Source organism: Oncorhynchus gorbuscha, unplaced genomic scaffold, assembly GCF_021184085.1.
Source record: "Oncorhynchus gorbuscha isolate QuinsamMale2020 ecotype Even-year unplaced genomic scaffold, OgorEven_v1.0 Un_scaffold_10529, whole genome shotgun sequence".
In the NCBI taxonomy this organism is placed as follows: Eukaryota; Metazoa; Chordata; class Actinopteri; order Salmoniformes; family Salmonidae; genus Oncorhynchus; species Oncorhynchus gorbuscha.
In genome coordinates, this window is record NW_025753281.1 from 1 (window position 1) to 7,392 (window position 7,392).

Below are 7,392 nucleotides of genomic sequence, written 5' to 3' on the forward strand. Positions count from 1 at the left end.
ACTAACCTCACTGCAACTCCCTCAAGTCTCCGACCACTGCCTTGTATCCTTTTCCCTCTCGCTCTCATCCAACACCTCCACACTGCCCCTACTCGGATGGTATCGCGCCGTCCCAACCTTCGCTCTCTCTCCCCCGCTACTCTCTCCTCTTCCATCCTATCATCTCTTCCCTCCGCTCAAACCTTCTCCCACCTATCTCCTGATTCTGCCTCCTCAACCCTCCTCTCCTCCCCCTCTCTGCATCCCTTGACTCTCTATGTCCCCTATCCTCCAGGCCGGCTCGGTCTCCCCTCCCGCTCCGTGGCTCGATGACTCATTGCGGCTCACAGAACAGGGCTCCGGGCAGCCGGCGGAAATGGAGGAAAACTCGCCTCCCTGCGGACCTGGCATCCTTTCACCCCTCCTCTCTACATTTTCCTCCTCTGTCTCTGCTGCTAAAGCCACTTTCTACCACGCTAAATTCCAAGCATCTGCCTCTAACCCTAGGAAGCTCTTTGCCACCTTCTCCTCCTCCTGAATCCTCCGCCCCCTCCCCCTCCTCCCTCTCTGCAGATGACTTCGTCAACCATTTTGAAAAGAAGGTCGACGACATCCGATCCTCGTTTGCTAAGTCAAACGACACCGCTGGTTCTGCTCACACTGCCCTACCCTGTGCTCTGACCTCTTTCTCCCTCTCCAGATGAAATCTCGTCTTGTGACGGCCGGCCGCCCAACAACCTGCCAGCTTGACCCTATCCCCTCCTCTCTTCTCCAGACCATTTCCGGAGACCTTCTCCCTTACCTCACCTCGCTCATCAACTCATCCCTGACCGTTGGCTACGTCCCTTCCGTCTTCAAGAGAGCGAGTTGCACCCCTTCTGAAAAAACCTACACTCGATCCTCCGATGTCAACAATTACAGACCAGTATCCCTTCTTTCTTTTCTCCAAAACTCTTGAACGTGCCGTCCTTGGCCAGCTCTCCCCGCTATCTCTCTCTGAATGACCTTCTTGATCCAAATCAGTCAGGTTTCAAGACTAGTCATTCAACTGAGACCTGCTCTCCTCTGTATCACGGAGGCGCTCCCGCACTGCTAAAGCTAACTCTCTCCTCTGCTCTCATCCTTCTAGATCTATCGGCTGCCTTCGATACTGTGAACCATCAGATCCTCCTCTCCACCCTCTCCGAGTTGGGCATCTCCGGCGCGGCCCACGTTTGGATTGCGTCCTACCTGACAGGTCGCTCCTACCAGGTGGCGTGGCGAGAATCTGTCTCCTCACCACGCGCTCTCACCACTGGTGTCCCCCAGGGCTCTGTTCTTGGCCCTCTCTCTATTCTCGCTATACACCAAGTCACTTGGCTCTGTCATAACCTCACATGGTCTCTCTTATCATTGCTATGCAGACGACACACAATTAATCTTCTCCTTTCCCCCTTCTGAGACCAGGTGGCGAATCGCATCTCTGCATGTCTGGCAGACATATCAGTGTGGATGACGGATCACCACCTCAAGCTGAACCTCGGCAAGACGGAGCTGCTCTTCCTCCCGGGGAAGGACTGCCCGTTCCATGATCTCGCCATCACGGTCGACAACTCCATTGTGTCCTCCTCCCAGAGCGCCAAGAACCTTGGCGTGATCCTGGACAACACCCTGTCGTTCTCAACTAACATCAAGGCGGTGGCCCCGTTCCTGTAGGTTCATGCTCTGCAACATCCGCAGAGGCGACCCTGCCTCACACAGGAAGCGGCGCAGGTCCTAATCCAGGCACTTGTCATCTCCCGTCTGGATTACTGCAACTCGCTGTTGGCTGGGCTCCCTGCCTGTGCCATTAAACCCCTTCAACTCATCCAGAACGCGCAGCCCGTCTGGTGTTCAACCTTCCCAAGTTCTCTCCCCGTCACCGCTCCTCCGTTCTCTCCACTGGCTTCCAGTTGAAGCTCGCATCCGCTACAAGACCATGGTGCCCTACGGAGCTGTGAGGGGAACGGCACCTCAGTACCTCCAGGCTCTGATCAGGCCCTACACCCAAACAAGGGCACTGCGTTCATCCACCTCTGGCCTGCTCGCCTCCCTACCACTGAGGAAGTACAGCTCCCGCTCAGCCCAGTCAAAACTGTTCGCTGCCCTGGCCCCCAATGGTGGAACAAACTCCTCACGACGCCAGGACAGCGGAGTCAATCACCACCTTCCGGAGACACCTGAAACCCCACCTCTTTAAGGAATACCTAGGATAGGTTAGTAATCCCTCTCACCCCACCCCCCTAAGTTTTAGATGCACTATTGTTAAGTGACTGTCCCACTGGATGTCATAAGGTGAATGCACCAATTTGTAAGTCGCTCTGGATAAGAGCGTCTGCTAAATGACTTAAATGTAATGTAATGTAAATGTAAATGTATTCAGCAGATGGTATTGGTCGTGTATTCAGCAGATGGTATTGGTCGTGTATTCAGCAGATGGTATTGGTCACGTATTCAGCAGATGGTATTGGTCGTGTATTCAGCAGATGGTATTGGTCACGTATTCAGCAGATGGTATTGGTCGCGTATTCAGCAGATGGTATTGGTCGTGTATTCAGCAGATGGTATTGGTCAGATGGTATTGGTCAGATGGTATTGGTCGCGTATTCAGCAGATGGTATTGGTCGCGTGTACGCATTCAGCAGATGGTATTGGTCACATATTCAGCAGATGGTATTGGTCGCGTGTACTCATTCAGCAGATGGTATTGGTCGCGTGTACGCATTCAGCAGATGGTATTGGTCGCGTGTACGCATTCAGCAGATGGTATTGGTCGCGTGTACGCATTCAGCAGATGGTATTGGTCGCGTGTACGTATTCAGCAGATGGTATTGGTCACGTGTACGTATTCAGCAGATGGTATTGGTCGCGTATTCAGCAGATGGTATTGGTCGCGTATTCAGCAGATGGTATTGGTCGCGTATTCAGCAGATGGTATTGGTCGCGTATTCAGCAGATGGTATTGGTCGCGTATTCAGCAGATGGTATTGGTCGCGTATTCAGCAGATGGTATTGGTCGCGTATTCAGCAGATGGTATTGGTCGCGTGTACGTATTCAGCAGATGGTATTGGTCGCGTGTACGTATTCAGCAGATGGTATTGGTCGCGTATTCAGCAGATGGTATGGTCACGTATTCAGCAGATGGTATTGGTCGCGTGTACGTATTCAGCAGATGGTATTGGTCGCGTATTCAGCAGATGGTATTGGTCGCGTATTCAGCAGATGGTATTGGTCGCGTATTCAGCAGATGGTATTGGTCGCGTATTCAGCAGATGGTATTGGTCGCGTGTACGTATTCAGCAGATGGTATTGGTCGCGTATTCAGCAGATGGTATTGGTCGCGTGTACGTATTCAGCAGATGGTATTGGTCACGTATTCAGCAGATGGTATGGTCGCGTATTCAGCAGATGGTCTTGGTCGCGTGTACGTATTCCGCAGATGGTATTGGTCGCGTGTACGTATTCAGCAGATGGTATGGTCACGTATTCAGCAGATGGTATGGTCACGTATTCAGCAGATGATATTGGTCGCGTGTACGTATTCAGCAAATGGTATTGGTCGCGTATTCAGCAGATGATATTGGTCGCGTGTACGTATTCAGCAGATGGGATTGGTCGCGTATTCAGCAGATGATATTGGTCGCGTGTACGTATTCAGCAGATGGTATTGGTCACGTATTCAGCAGATGGTATGGTCACGTATTCAGCAGATGGTATTGGTCGCGTATTCAGCAGATGGTATTGGTCGCGTATTCAGCAGATGGTATTGGTCACGTATTCAGCAGATGGTATTGGTCGCGTATTCAGCAGATGGTATTGGTCGCGTATTCAGCAGATGGTATTGGTCGCGTATTCAGCAGATGGTATTGGTCGCGTATTCAGCAGATGGTATTGGTCGCGTATTCAGCAGATGGTATTGGTCGCGTATTCAGCAGATGGTATTGGTCGTGTATTCAGCAGATGGTATTGGTCACGTATTCAGCAGATGGTATTGGTCGTGTATTCAGCAGATGGTATTGGTCGCGTATTCAGCAGATGGTGTTGGTCACGTATTCAGCAGATGGTATTGGTCGTGTATTCAGCAGATGGTATTGGTCGTGTATTCAGCAGATGGTATTGGTCACGTATTCAGCAGATGGTATTGGTCACGTATTCAGCAGATGGTATTGGTCGTGTATTCAGCAGATGGTATGGTCACGTATTCAGCGATGGTTTGGTTGTGTATTCAGCAGATGGTATTGGTCACGTATTCAGCAGATGGTATTGGTCACGTATTCAGCAGATGGTATTACGGTATTCAGCAGATGGTATTGGTCAGATGGTATTGTTCAGATGGTATTGGTCAGATGGTATTGGTTAGATGGTATTGGTCGCGTATTCAGCAGATGGTATTGGTCACGTATTCAGCAGATGGTATTGGTCGTGTATTCAGCAGATGGTATTGGTCGTGTATTCAGCAGATGGTATTGGTCACGTATTCAGCAGATGGTATTGGTCACGTATTCAGCAGATGGTATTGGTCAGATGGTATTGGTCACGTATTCAGCAGATGGTATTGGTCGTGTATTCAGCAGATGGTATTGGTCACGTATTCAGCAGATGGTATTGGTCGTGTATTCAGCAGATGGTATTGGTCACGTATTCAGCAGATGGTATTGGTCACGTATTCAGCAGATGGTATTGGTCGCGTATTCAGCAGATGGTATTGGTCGCGTATTCAGCAGATGGTATTGGTCGTGTATTCAGCAGATGGTATTGGTCGTGTATTCAGCAGATGGTATTGGTCACGTATTCAGCAGATGGTATTGGTCAGATGGTATTGGTCAGATGGTATTGGTCGTGTATTCAGCAGATGGTATTGGTCAGATGGTATTGGTCGCGTATTCAGCAGATGGTATTGGTCAGATGGTATTGGTCAGATGGTATTGGTCAGATGGTATTGGTCAGATGGTATTGGTCGCGTATTCAGCAGATGGTATTGGTCAGATGGTATTGGTCAGATGGTATTGGTCGCGTATTCAGCAGATGGTATTGGTCACATATTTATGAACTTGAAACAAGCTTTATTAGTATTTAATCAGTGAGACATTAACATGAGCCCTCCTTCCTTCCCCAGGTCTGTTTGCTACTCCTCTCCTGGCAGGTCTACCTGAGAAGGTATACTACCCCCCACACCTCTCTATACTACCCCCCCACCTCTCTCTCTACATACACCTCTCTCACTATACTACCCCCCCACCTCTCTCTCTATAATAACCCCCCACACCTCTCTATACTACCCCCCACCTATCTCTATAATACCCCCCACTCCTCTCTCTATAATAACCCCCACCCCTCTCTATAATAACCCCCCACACCTCTCTATACTACCCCCTATCTCTATAATAACCCCCACACCTCTCTATAATAACCCCCACACCTCTCTATAATAACCCCCCACATCTCTCTATAATAACCCCCCACACCTCTCTATACTACCCCCACCTCTCTCTATAATAACCCCCACACCTCTCTATACTAATCCCCCCACCTCTCTCTATAATACCCCCCACCTCTCTCTCTATATAACACCTCTCTCTCTATACTACCCCCACCTCTCTCTCTATAATTACCCCCCCCACACCTCTCTATACTAATCCCCTCTACATACACCTCTCTCTATACTACCCCCACCCTCTCTCTACATACACCCCCACTCTCTCTATACTACCCCCCACCTCTCTCTCTACTAATCCCCCCACACCTCTCTATACTACCCCCACCTCTCTCTCTACATACACCTCTCTCACTATACTACCCCCCACCCCTCTCTATAATAACCCCCACCCCTCTCTCTATAATAACCCCCACACCTCTCTATACTACCCCCACCTCTCTCTATACTAATCCCCCCACTTCTCTCTATACTACCCCCCACCTCTCTCTCTACATACACCTCTCTCACTATACTACCCCCCCCACCTCTCTCTCTATAATAACCCCACCTCTCTCTATACTAATCCCCACACCTCTCTCTATAATAACCCCCACACCTCTCTATACTACCCCCACACCTCTCTCTATAATAACCCCCACACCTCTCTATACTACCCCCCACCTCTCTCTATAATAACCCCCACACCTCTCTATACTACCCCCACCTCTCTATACTAATCCCCCCACTTCTCTCTATACTACCCCCCCCACCTCTCTCTCTACATACACCTCTCTCACTATACTACCCCCCACCTCTCTCTCTACATACACCTCTCTCACTATACTACCCCCCACCCCTCTCTCTATAATAACCCCCCACCTCTCTATACTACCCCCCACCTCTTTCTCTATAATAACCCCCCACCTCTCTCTATACCCCCCTCACCTCTCTCTCTATACTAACCCCCCACATCTCTCTCTATACTCTATACTAACCCCCCACACCTCTCTCTCTCTATACTAACCCCCCACACCTCTCTCTCTCCCTCCCCAGGTGCAGTCATTCCTGGCTCGTCAGGTGCCCTTCCCGTCCCGCCTGGGAGACCCTGCAGAGTTTGCTCACCTGGTGACATCACTGGCTGAGAACCCCATGATCAACGGAGAGGTCATCAGGCTGGGCCAGAGCCATCCGCATGCAGCCCTGATGGGGAGGGTCTAGTGGGGAGTACAGTTGCATTTCAGTCACTCTTATCCAGAGCCACTTAGTGAGTGCATACATTTTCATTGGTACTGGTCCCCCGTGGGAATCGAGCCCACAACCCTGGCGTTGCCAGTGCCTTGCTCCACCCACTGAGCCACACGGGACATTTGGACACCAAATGGAATGTAACACATGTACCCCTACTGTAGCTCAAATTAATGTTTGTGTGTTTCTGTTGTTCATATCCACAGCACTGCAGTACTCCTCTATGCTCTCTGTGGTTTTGTAACTAATAAAAAACCTCATCCTCTGCTGTCTATCACACTTTCTCCTCAACAGTACGAACATGGTAAGTTTTTCCAACAGGTTCAGCTGAAATGACGCCACTGCAACAATAGAATGTTGTAGAGAACACATCAGGGCACCACATCAGGGCACCACATCAGGGCAGCACATCAGGGCAGCACATTAGGGCAGCACATTAGGGCAGCACATTAGGATGATAGATGTAATCTGTTCCATTAGGATGATAGATGTAATCTACTCCTCCATTAGGATGATAGATGTAATCTACTCCTCCATTAGGATGATAATGTAATCTACTCCTCCATTAGGATGATAATGTAATCTACTCCTCCATTAAGATGATATATGTAATCTACAGGATGACAGATGTAATCTACTCCTCCATTAAGATGATAGATGTAATCTACTCCTCCATTAAGATGATAGATGTAATCTACTCCTCCATTAAGATGATAGATGTAATCTGTTCCAT

General features: G+C 49.5%; 1 long non-coding RNA gene across 1 annotated transcript; it reads left to right on the forward strand.

Annotated features, from left to right (window-relative positions):
- The first annotated feature begins 4,941 nt into the window (after positions 1–4,941).
- Positions 4,942–6,924, forward strand: LOC124030319. Its single transcript, XR_006837943.1, has 2 exons — positions 4,942–5,155; positions 6,468–6,924. It is a non-coding gene; the product is annotated as an uncharacterized LOC124030319 (long non-coding RNA).
- Positions 6,925–7,392: the final 468 nt, after the last annotated feature.